Source organism: Marmota flaviventris, chromosome X, assembly GCF_047511675.1.
Source record: "Marmota flaviventris isolate mMarFla1 chromosome X, mMarFla1.hap1, whole genome shotgun sequence".
NCBI lineage: Eukaryota > Metazoa > Chordata > Mammalia > Rodentia > Sciuridae > Marmota > Marmota flaviventris.
In genome coordinates, this window is record NC_092518.1 from 134,228,320 (window position 1) to 134,240,887 (window position 12,568).

General features: G+C 46.2%; 1 pseudogene; it reads right to left on the minus strand.

Annotated features, from left to right (window-relative positions):
• Positions 1 to 785: 785 nt before the first annotated feature.
• On the minus strand, positions 786 to 1,903 carry LOC114082310 (olfactory receptor 1N2-like; annotated as a pseudogene).
• Between the last annotated feature and the right edge of the window lie 10,665 nt (positions 1,904 to 12,568).

Sequence of the window (12,568 nt, forward strand, 5' to 3'; positions counted from 1 at the left end):
AGGGGAAGGGAGGGACACAGACCCCATGTCTCAAAAGGAGGCTGTCAAGGCCAAGGTGTAGAACACATGAGATGGACCCTCATCCTGTCCATCCCTGGAAAGACACTCGGCCACACAGTTATCATTATCATATGCACGTGTTTAGAGGGGCGTGAATGTCATTTCATCTAGGACTGTCCTTTGCAAAGTCAACAAGTCCAGGGCGTGGCTTGGACATGGGGAAGACAGCCATGTTCAGCCCAGGAGTACAGAAGGGGCACCTGTACTTTCCTCCACTTGGCTCACAAGTCTAGTGGTTGGGCCATGAGGTCAGAGCCCATGCGTCTATTGCTGCCCAGGGACAGGAGCACCTCATTGTGCCTGTTGTTCTTGAGAAGTGAAAGGAACCTCTTGGGCTCCATCCAAACAGTTCCTACCCCTGGGGGCTGCAGAAGGGGAACCCTTCTCTGAGCCTCCATTTGCCTACCTCTGGGGACCACACAGGGCCTAAGTCGGTACATATACAAATTCAAGGGACAGGCAGGGCTCCAGACCGGTGGCGAGGGACGTGGGACATACAGAATGCCCGGGAATTACATCCCCAGGGCCAGGAACACCAAAGTCAATCTGGGAGTGCTGGTTCACTGAGCAGATGAAGGTGGAAGACAGCAGAAATGTGGGACACAGCCAGACGCTTGGGAGATGGGTCTTGAGAGAGGGACAGTCCCCTCCCAGTGAAGGGGAGGAAAAGACAAGGCATCCTGGCTCAGAAGCAGAAGTTGGTGTCACCAAAACCAGACATTGCTTCAACTGAAGAGGCCCCTCAGGGCCCCCTTCATGTCCTCATTCCTTAGGCTGTATATGAAGGGGTTGAGCATGGGAGCCACCACTGCATATAGGACGGCGGCCACGGAATCCTCAACTGTGTAAGACGAGGAAGGCCACAGATAAATCCCAAGCAGGGTCCCATAGAACAAGGACACCACCGCAAGGTGAGAACTACAAGTGGAAAAAGCTTTCATCTTGCTCTGAGAAGAATGCAGTCTTAGGATGGCTGAGAAAATGCGCATGTAGGAAAGAGAAATCAGGAGGAAGGGGGTCACAAAAAGAAGGCTCCCCAGGGTATAAACAACCAACTCATTGACATGGATATCTGAGCAGGAGAGCTTTAGCAATGCATAGAGTTCACAGAAAATGTGTTGAATTCTGACACTTGCACAGAATGACAGTGTATCCATAAGCAGGGTGTGGACCAAGGGATAGATGTTTGTGACAATCAGAGCCACAGACAAGGAGGTGACACAGAATTCGGGGCTCATGGTTGCGGCATAGTGAAGAGGGTGACATATGGCTACGAATCGGTCATAGGCCATCATCGCCAAGAGGCCATTGTCCAGTTCTAGAAATAAAATCAGAAAATACATCTGAATGAGGCACCCAACCTAAGGGATGGACTGGCTCTGAGTCTGGATGTTCAGCAGCATCTTTGGTACAGTGACAGAGGTGAAGCAGATGTCCACACAGGATAGACTGGCTATAAAGAAGTACGTGGGCGTGTGGAGGGTGGGGGTGGAGCCGATAGCCAGGATGATGAGCAGGTTCCCCACCACCGCGACCAGGTACATGGATAGGAACAGGCTGAAGAGGAGGGGCTGATGTCCAGGCACCGCTGACAGTCCCAGGAGGAGGAATTCTGAGACGATGGTTACATTACTTCTCACCATGGCTTCCAGTTTCTACAAATTCACATTGGAAATACATCCGTCAACACGACCAGAGGCAGTTTGGGGAAGCCCGCACGACACCCATGTCACTGATGGAAATCATACTTGTGGAAGGATCTCCAGCCTGGGGTAGTCAGCACAAGAGAGTATGGGGACCCTACAGGCCACCAAGTGTCTTGAGGGTGCTGCTGAGGGCTGAGGTTCTCCGTGGGACTGACCTTAGTCAACCCCCCTCCTGCTTCCTGGGGAGGAAAGATCCAGGCAGAGAAGATAAAGAGAACTGAAGGAAAGTTGGGGGTTTTTTGGGGGGTGGGGAATGGGTAGAGGCAACTGTGTAAGACTTGTCTCAGTAGGAACTCTCAAAAAGGACCAAGGTTGACCTCCATGAACCATTCTGCTTGTCCATGTAGAGGTGTGAGAGATGACGATTAAGTTAAAATTGTGTGTGTGTGTGTGTGTGTGTGTGTGTCTGTGTGCATGTGTGTGAGAGACAGAGAGAGAGTGTGTGCTCAAACACAGGCACATTATATACTTGAAGAAGATATTCATCAAAATGTTAACAGGGGTTATCTCTGGGATGTGATTGTAACTTGCATCTTTCTTTTTTTATATTTATATTTTTAGTTGTAGTTGGACACACTACCTTTATTTTATTTATTTATATGTGGTGCTGAGGATCGAACCCAGGGCCTTACACGTGCTAGGTGAGTGCTTTTACCGCTGAGCCACAACCCCAGCCCCTGCATCTTTCTTGATACAATAAGCACGTATCGGTTTTCCCACTGTGCTGTATTGATGTCGACAAGTCTTCCAGGAGGATTCTGTGAAGGGCAACTCTCACACAAAAGCACAATTAGGGGCTCATACGCAAACAGTGTCATACAAAAGGGTGTATCATGAAGCCCACTGGATTTGAGAATACTCCCTTCCCCATTCTGAACGTTTCTGAACAGCGAGCTTTCTGGCCTAGCCACTTTCTTCCCCAAGTGGGATCCTGTGCCGCCCAGTGACAATAAGCATTTGTGTCCTACGAATGGAGAAATGGCACACTGGAAGCATCTCCACATAGTAGTTGTCCCAGGAGTTGTATCAAAGCAGTTCCTGGGGCTGCATGCCGAGGCAGCAATGGCATGGGAAAGGCCTGGGGTTCCATCCAGAGAGTCAGTAACCAGAGGCAACCCAGGAATATCACTTTAGGGAGAATAGTAGAAGATTTAACAAAAAGAAATGCACAGCACCACGAGTGGCATATGACTGGCTCAAAGAGACTTTCCCAGTGAATTTAAGATATGCAGCCTATGCTGTTAACAAAAACTGCCACCTGAGCACACACACACACACACACACACACACACAAAGGCTCTGATGCTGCAAGGAGAAGCACTGCAGGAGGAGAAAGCTCCGGGGCACTTCCCAGCAGATGCAGTGAAAGCAGGGGAGTCCAGTTCGAGAGCACCTAAGTGTTTAAACTGTTTGTTTGGGACATTGGAAATCCCTGAAATCCCCCCCACCCCGCCCCCACTTTCTGTGCATTTGATGTGCTCTGGGTGTGTGTGCACCCGCTGGCACATGCATACCCACGATCCAACAGCCACCTATGCCTCACTTGTCACTGGACTGGTGGACACCGGAGCCTTAAGTCCATCTAGGCTAGGAAAGAGACTGTGACATGGAAGGGCGGGAAGCTCCAGGAGGCGGTGGGAGGTGCCGCTGCCTGTCAGCAATGCAGGAAGGCAGAGGGTGCTTTCTTTCTTTTGAAATTGGTGTCTGAACTCTGTGACAAGGTGGAAGGTTGGCAAAGAGTGGAAGTGGGATGGGTCTGGGTCTGGGTCTGGTGGAAGCTGCTGCCCAGGGCAGGCTGTGGGGGCCTACACCCCTCCCCCATGCTCAGAGGTGTTTGGAGGATCTACTACTGAGACCTGGGCCCTTCTCCCCACACCCCTTGCAGCACATGGACTGAGGCTCTGAGAACACTGGGGGTGTTGCCACCTGCAGGGCTCCATGGGCCACCTGAGAAGGAAGATTGTATTGTAAGTATTCCATTATGATTACTTAATTTTATTTTTATCTTTAAAAATTTATTCTAATTAGTATTACTTAATTTATCCACTTATTCTATATTATTTCTCACCCACTTTTCTTACTTGTCAGTGGAGTTTATAGGTCCTTATTGATAAGTTATCTCTTATTTTTTGAGACACAGTGTGCCCTCAAGTGACCAATGCCACAGTTCCACTGGTGACTACTCTCTCCTCTCCAAGTTGTGCTGCTGACCAAACCCTAACACTTGATCCCACTGGTTGTTTGTTTTGATGCAGAGAATCACCTCCAGCACAGGGCACATTGTAGAGAGACAAATTCCTACTGAAAAGACCCTCATATACCAGACGAAGAGGAATCCACTCCAACAGATTCACAAGCAGTACAGAATCACACAAGGAACCATGATGCCTGAAAAAGTTCACATCTCCCCCAAAACTGAACCAATGATACTGAGGTGGATGAAATGCAAAGAATACAAAACTTGGCCATTCAAATGATCAATGCATTGAAAGAAGAACTAAGGAAGGAACAGAGGGAGACAATATGGGATATGAAAGGTACGTCAATAGCGAGAGACAGATTCTGAAAGAGAACCAAGAGGAAATCTTGGAAATGAAAGGCACAATTAAGTCAAGTGAAAACTCAGTTGAAAGTCTGCCCAACAGATTAGATCCAGGACAGGACAGAATTTCGGAGCACAAGGACAAAGTGGGCAGACATGAATATTCACATGCTCTTAAAGGAAAAAATGAGAAACTATGATCAGAATACGCACAAATCTGGAACGAAATTAAGAGTCCTGACTTAAGGTTCGCAGGTTTTGAGGAAGAAGCAGAGACACAGGCCAATGGCACTGATAACCTAGTCAGTGAAACAATAGCAGTAAAATTTGCAAACCTTGGGAATGAGATGGGCATCCAGGTACTGGAGACACTTAGAACCTCAAATAGACAAGACCCGGAAAGAACCTTCCCACGACACATTATAGTTAAGATGCTGAAAATCCAGAACAAAGGGAAATAATTGTTGTTAAAGCTGCAAGAGAAATTCCAGGTCACCGATAAAGGAAAATGAATCACAAAAACAGCAATTTCTCAGAAGGAAGCATTGAGGCCAGAAAAGCTCAGAAGAATGTGTTTCAAGCCCCCAAAGAAAATAACCACCAACCTGGATGGGCAGACCCAGCAAAGCTATCCTTCAGGAAAATAAAGGGATACAAATAGGAAAAGCAGAAGTCAAATTAGTTATGTGCTGAAGACATGATCCCATATTTAGAAGGCCCCCAAACTCCACCAGAAGACTTCTAGAATCAGCAAGCAGATTCAGAAAACTATCAGGATACAAGAGCAATCTTCATGAATCAATTACTTTCCTATACGCCAGTAATAAAGGTGCTGAGAAAGAAATCAGGAAAATGGTCCCATTCACAACAGCCTTTAAAGAAAACTTGGCATTTAACCTAACAAGATAGGCAAAGGACCTCGACAATAAAAATTGTAGAACACTGAAGAAAAAATTTGAAGAGGAGCTCAGAAGATGGAAAGACTTCCCATGTTCACGGATAGGCAGAATTAATATTGTTAAAATGGCCATACTGGGCTGGGGTTGTGGCTCAGAGGTAAAGCGCTCACCTAGCATGCATGGCATGAGGCACTGTATCCAATCCTCAGCACCATATTAAGTAAATAAATAAAAAGATTGTGTCAACCTATAACCTTTTTAAAAAAAAAAAAAATGGCCATACTACCAAAAGATTCAATGCAATCCCCGTGAAAATACCAATGACAGGGCTGGGTTTGTAGCTCAGTGGTACAGCGCTTGCCTACTGTGTGAGAGGCACTGGGTTCAATTCTCAGCACTGCCTAAAAATCAATAAAATAAAGGTTAAAAAAAAGAAATGCCTTTTAAAAAAATACCAATGACAGGGGCTGGGGTTGTGGCTCAGTGATAAAGTGCTTGCCTAGCCTGTGCGAGGCCCTGGGCCCGATCCTCAGCACCAAATATAAATAAATAAAATAAAGGTATTGTGTCCAACTACAACTAAAAAGTAAATATTTTTTTAAAAATACCAATGACATTCTTTACAGAACTAAAAAAAAAAATCATCTCTAAAATTCATTTGGAAGAATAAAAGACCCAGAATAGCCATAAAAGCCATGCTTTTTTAGTCAGTTATCACGATAACTGACTCAAATTATACTACAGAGCTGTAGTGACAAAACCAGCATGGTACTGGCATCAAAACAGACACAAAGGCCAATGGAATACAATAGAAGGCACAAAGACAAACTCACAAAGCTATAGTCTCCTTGACAAAAGTACCAAAAACATACCTGGGAAAAAAAGACAGCCTTTTTAATACATGGTGCTGAGAAAACTGCTACCACATGTAGAAGAATGAAAATAGGTCCTTATCCCTCACTTGCACAAAAGTCAACTCAAAATGGATCAAAGACCTAGGAATTAGACCAGAAACTTGGTGACTTCTGGAAGAAAACATAAGAGCATAAACATAAAACATAAACCCTCTAACATATAGGGATGGGCAACAACTTCCTCAACAGGACCTGTAAAGCTCACACAATAATGTGAAGAGTTAAGAAATGTGATGACATCAAATTAAAAAGGTTCCACACAGGAAAGGAAATGATTAAGAGCATGGAGAAAGAACCCACAGAATGGCAGAAAATCTTTGCCAGCTATTCCCTCCCACAGGGGGTTATTATCCAGAATATATAAAGAACTCAAAAAAATCTTAACACCAAAAAATAAAGCCCTCTAATAATAATTCGCTCAATAAATGGCCAAATGTACTAAACAGATATTTCTCAAAATAAGAAACGCAAAGGGACATCAAGTATGTGAGAAAAATGTCTGACATCCCTAGAACCAGGGAAATGCAAATCAAAACTACACTGAGATTTCATCTCACTCCAGTCAGAATAGCAACCATCAAGAACAGAAAGAAATAATGAATTCTGGCAAGGATGTGTGGACAAAGGAACACTGGTAAACTGTTGGGGGTGGGGGTTGTACATTAGCAATTCCACTACAGAAATTGGTATGGAACATTCCTGAAAACCATATGAACCAGCTATCCCACTTCTTGGTATTTATTCAAAAAAATCTAAATTCGGTGTACTGTAATGATCCACGCACACCAATGTTTACGGCAGTAGTCGAGTTATGGAACCAGTCTCGGTGTCCATCAACACAAGAATGGACAAAGAAAATGCGATGTAGACACCCAATGGTGTTTTATTCAGCCACAAAGAACAAAATGTGGAGGAAAATGGATGGAACTGGAGAACATCATGTGAAGCGAAATAAGCCACACTCAGAAAGTCAAAGGTCAAATGTTTTTCTCTCACATGGGAAAGCTAGAGAGAATAAAGGGGGAAAAGAGGGCCCTTGAGAAAACGGAAGAGAGGCCTTTAGGGTAGAGGAAGGGCGTTGGGGGAGAGAGGAGCACAGGGCAATGGGGAGATGCTGTGGAGTGAAATTGATCAGATTATGTTATATGCATATACGTCCATACTGCAGCAAAACCCACTTTCGGCATAGTTAACATGCACCGATTCGGAAAAAAAAGAAGTCATGTCCCGATGTCTTTGTCTCATCTTCTCGGGTCCAGGCCATGGAATCTGCAAAGGCGACATGTCTACGTGGTATGATTGCACCAATGGACATAGCTATGCTTATAAATCTGAAATTCAGATGAAGTAGTAAAGAGAGTAAAAATTGATTTTAAAATATTGATTCAAAAAGGGATAGATGATGGACTGGACAGACAACTCTCCATGGAAGAGACTGAAAAGCTCTCGTGGCTCTCCCCATAACGATGAACTACATGCTGTTGACCCAGGTGCTTTTAACGAACAAATTATTTTAACTCATCAGATGGTCAACTCCCTAACCCCATATCAAATACTAACAGGAAAGGAATAACATCTACCTTGTTCACTGCTCAATCCCCACGGCCTCCAGACAGCATAGCATTGAAGCTAAAACCAGGCAACCTCAGTGCACACAAAGGAATAGTGAGACACGAATCTTGAATATGAGCAAAGTGTAGTGAAAGGTTAATGAATTAAATGGGAATACAATTGTGGTGGATATTATGACTCCTATTAATGAGATTGAGTAAAACAATTGATGGAAAGAGAAATACTGGATCATGAACTGAATGGATGCTAAAATGAAACTTGTTAAATTTGGTGTTCCCTCTTGATTTTTGAAGCCCTTAGTGAAACTGCAACTGAAGGCTTGTCTCAAAGCACCAGAGCCTGGATGTCCCTTCCCCTGAATAAGCTGCCCCACCCAGACGTCTCCCTCATACCCCAACCCTTTCCATGTGCTCTCTGCAACTCATAATGTGTGATCCATCTCTTCTCAAGGCACTGCTCCACCCTGTACCTTAATATACGCTTGGCTGTGTCCACAGGGACACTACTTTCTCAGTCTGGTCCAGGGCAGACTGTCTTTTCCCTTTACCTCACATAACTCAGGTTCAGGAAGCAGGGCCAATGACCACGCCTCCCTCCCATTGCTACTTGCCAACGCAATATTTCCTCTGCCATCTTAAAGGAGACTCCCAGGAGTGACATCAGCAAACACAGCATGGAATGAAGCTTCTGGGGACTGGTCCTTCACAGAAACACTGGAAAAATATGCAGAAACTACCAGAATCAACTTCTTCCGAACTCACAAAAACAGCCAAAGACTTTCAGCACCCTAGCAAATGTGGAATCAAGAAAAAGGTGACTTAGCCAGGTGTGTGTGTGGGGGGGGTGCACGCCTGTAATCCGAGCAGCTGGGGAGGCTGAGGCAGGAGGATCGTGAGATCAAAGCCAGCCTCAGCAACTTAGAGAGGCCCTAAGCAACTCAGTGAGACCCCATTTCTAAATAAAAAAACAAACAGGGATGTGGCTCAGTGGTTAAGCACCCCTGGGTTCAATCCCCAGTACCAAAAAAAAACCCACAAAGAAAAGACTGAATCATGTGTCTCCGGTTTTGCAAGGCTGGCTGCAGTTTTTGTGGTTACAGCAGAAGAGAACACGAGGCAAGGAAACAAAAACCGGTAGGGGAATGTGAAAAAAGAGCATCCCTAGGAAGGGACCCATGTGCATACTGCAAGGAAGAGTGGCGTTGGCAGCATGACTGCCTGAAATTACAGTAAGGGAGTGAAAGGGAGAGGGGAAGTCGCATAGACAGATGGTGAACTACAGCTGCGATTCAGATGATGGATGGGGACTCCCAGGGGCTCCCTTCAGTCTTCTGGAGCCAATTCCAACTTCCTCACAGGAGCCCTGTTTAGAATTGACAACGGGGAACAAAATGGTTGATTTTCTTATGTGCTGGTACCACCTATTCTGTTCTCAATACTGAAGTGGCTTGCTGTAGACAAAAGGCGGTATTTGTTTTAGGTGCCAATGCAAAAGAAAACTTTCCTCCAACCTGTGGAATGCCAACTAGGAGAATTAAAACTTAAACAGTTTTCTCTGCGTGCCAGGACGTCAATTCCATCATCAGGATGGGATCTGCTGTCCAGAGGAAATGATCTGGTAACCTTCTCTCAGAAGAAGACAGCAGCTCCACCTGCAGGTCGCACTAGAACAAGCCACAAGATTGCAGAAGCTGCTTACTCACAAGGAGGAAACAGCAGAGGGGTCCTTTCCCGCTGAGACCTATGAGACAGCACAGATGGAGCCTGGGTGCAACAGTGAGCGACCACCCAGTAAACGCTGAGTTTAAAGAGTGAGCTACTGTACCTTAGAAGAACAATACAGAGGTGTTAGAAGGAGTGCAGCCAGTGTTAGAGAAGTTTCTTCAGTGTGGACTAACTTGCTCTTGTTGGTCACACTACAATATCCCAGTTCTGCCAGGACGTAAGCCTCATGCACAGATTTCTTCAGGATTTGAGAGCTACTGATAACATTGTGCAACAAACATGTTCACCCTGCTCTGCCAAATCCTTGTACTCTATCAATTCTTATACCTGGGCATCACCAACAGCTTTCGGTATCAGACCTGAAGCAGGAAGCATGCTTTCTTTTGTATCCCACTGGAGGGCACTTCTCAGTTACTGTTTGCTTTTGAATGGCGAGAAATTAAAGAACTTTTGTCCTGGGAGCAAAAGCCATCTTCCAATGCTGCTCTGCTGTCTCAGGGTTTTAACCGCCCCCACCACCACCACCACCACCACCACCACCACCACTCTTGGTGAGATTTGAGCAAAGACTGAAGAGGTCTGCACTTGGAAGAGAAGAAGGTCTTGCTGAAATATATTGATGATTGGCTTAGAGCAAGCCCCGTTTAGGAAAAATGTCCACTTGACACCATTTTGGTACTGAATCACCCAGTGTGCTATGGATACAAAGTGTCGCCCTTGGAAGGTCAGATTGGCAAGCAGAGAGGAGTTTACCTTGAGTTTTAATTTAAACAAGGAAAAGGGAGCTTGATGTCCAATTGGAAACAATCACTAACGTCAAAGTCCCCATAAACAGGAGACGGCTGTGAGAGTTTCTAGGCGTGGCACAGAGTTCTGCCCAATCCAGGGTCCTAGTTTTGGACGTAGACTTAAATCTCTCTTTATGAAGCCTTCAAGGGCTGGACTCAGTCCTGACATTAGACCACTGAGTGCCAGCAAGCCTCTAACTCTGTCAAAGAAAATTGACATCAGCACAGCCCAAGGGTGGCTTGAGTCTCGAAAGCACTCCAAGTTGTAAGTCCACAAAAAACAAGACATAGTTGTATGTCTACTTGTTCAGGTGCTTGGAGATTGTCCTGGACCTGTAGCTTCTTTCTCCAAACAACTGGAACAAACAACCAAAGGATGGACACGCTGTGTCTGAGCAGTCACTCAGAGACATCTTACATAAGTCAGAAAAGTCCACCTTGGGACAGGCCAGTAGGGTACCTGTGCCTCAGCAGGTTGTTTTGTTTGGGGGTTTGGGGACACTGGGGACTGAACCCAGGGGTGCTTTCCCACTGAGCTACATCCCCAGCCCTTCTGAATTTTTATTTTGAGACAGGGTCTCACTAAGTTCCCAAGGCTGGCCTCAAACTTGCGATCCTCCTGCCTCAGTCTCCCAAGTCACTGGGATTACAGGCATGAGCCACTGTGCCTGGCTGAAGCCAGTCTCAAAACACCTACATGAAGGGACATGTTGTAGCATGAATGAACTGGCAGTTTGGATATGGTCTTTCTTGATGGAAGACCCTTTCTAGCTTCTGTGGTCACTGCTCCCCACCTTTTAAATTAGAAAACAAAGCCATAATTGAACGATATGTGTGGTTGGGTCAGATGTTAACTATCTTGGGTCCCTGTGCTCTTTCCAGGTTTGCCCACCTGACTTACGAGCCACTCTGCCCCTTCCATCCTGGTGGACCTGAGGACCTGAAGAAAAGGGCACCAAGAAGTTAAAGGACCATATGATTCACTCTTAACAACCCACTATCCAGTGGCGCTTGCAGAGTAAAGCCTTGGGTCCATTCCTCTAGAGCAAAGCAAGTTCCACCAATGGAAGACACTTCTGGTCCTTCTTTGGAGTCTCTCCGGACCTGCACACCAGGAGAGGATCCTAAATATTTATTTGGAAGAACAAGATAACTAAGACAAGGAATTACGAGGATACGAACCCCTCTGATTATGTCTCTGATTTTCCACATGCCGCACACTTGATAGGACGAAGCCCAAATTAGGATAATTCAGACTTTGGCCACCACTGCCAAAGTGAATTATCACTGAACTTGTCACCCCAAGCGTCATCCACGCGTGACATGGGGGTCGGCTACTTCAACCTTCATGTGTTGCCTCCGATCTCCGAGGCTGTGGGAAACACGACCCTGATGAGCAACCGGGAATTGTGTACCATGCATGTCACAATCACCAAATGCCCGATCCCACTTCTGCCTTGAAATGGTCCCCTAGAATCCATCCCCTATGCATCCTGGACTCAGGTCTGCAAGCTCCTGAAATGCCATCCCCTCCATAAAACTATCTCAATCCAGACCCTTGCCCATCGCCAGCACCCCTTCTACTCCTTCTGTCCCCACCTCCCACTGCCTGTCTAGACTCCTGTGTCCTCAAATGCTCCCCAACAAGCACATCCACCCACCCCTTGGCCTACGTATAGTGTTACTGCTGAACCGTATGGATGGGTCTCCTCTCGATTTCTGTCATAGCCCTACATTCCAGAGCCGAGCCTTCGGAATCAATCTTCAAGAGCAGTCCTTGCACCGGGTGCACCACGTGAAGTGGGGCTGGGCCTCCATCAGGCGCCCTCTACAACTGGTGGCCTGAGTCATTAGTATCAGAGTATAGCTGGCCTGGCTTTGTCTGTGGTCTCTTCCTTCCTGACAGAGCAGGTCACTTCCACCATTTGCTCTGTAAGCCAGATGCTGCTATCAGGAAAGTAGGGGCATATGAGGGGAAGAACCCAGCTTTCTGGGCTCTGGACTCACCCCGCCTTGCTTTGCAGATTGCTAAGAACTGGGCTGTGCTCCCAGCATAACCACCCACCCCCACCATAACCAGCATCTGCTACTATCACTCCCCACCTGCCATAAGTGGAATCTGGGGAAATGCTGAACTTCTTCTGCATCATGGTCGCCATGTAACGTCCGGCAAGTCGCCACTTCCAGAGTTAGCATTTCTTGCTCTGTCTCAAAGCATCGTTTGTTCCTCGGAATTAAATTGCATCCTCCATATGGAAGGCCATCCACAAGTATTTAAAGGATTCTAAATGGTGACAGTTGAGATGGTCACCAGGGCCAGGAGTTCTGGAGTGTGACACAGCTGAATTCGGACCCACTTCTGC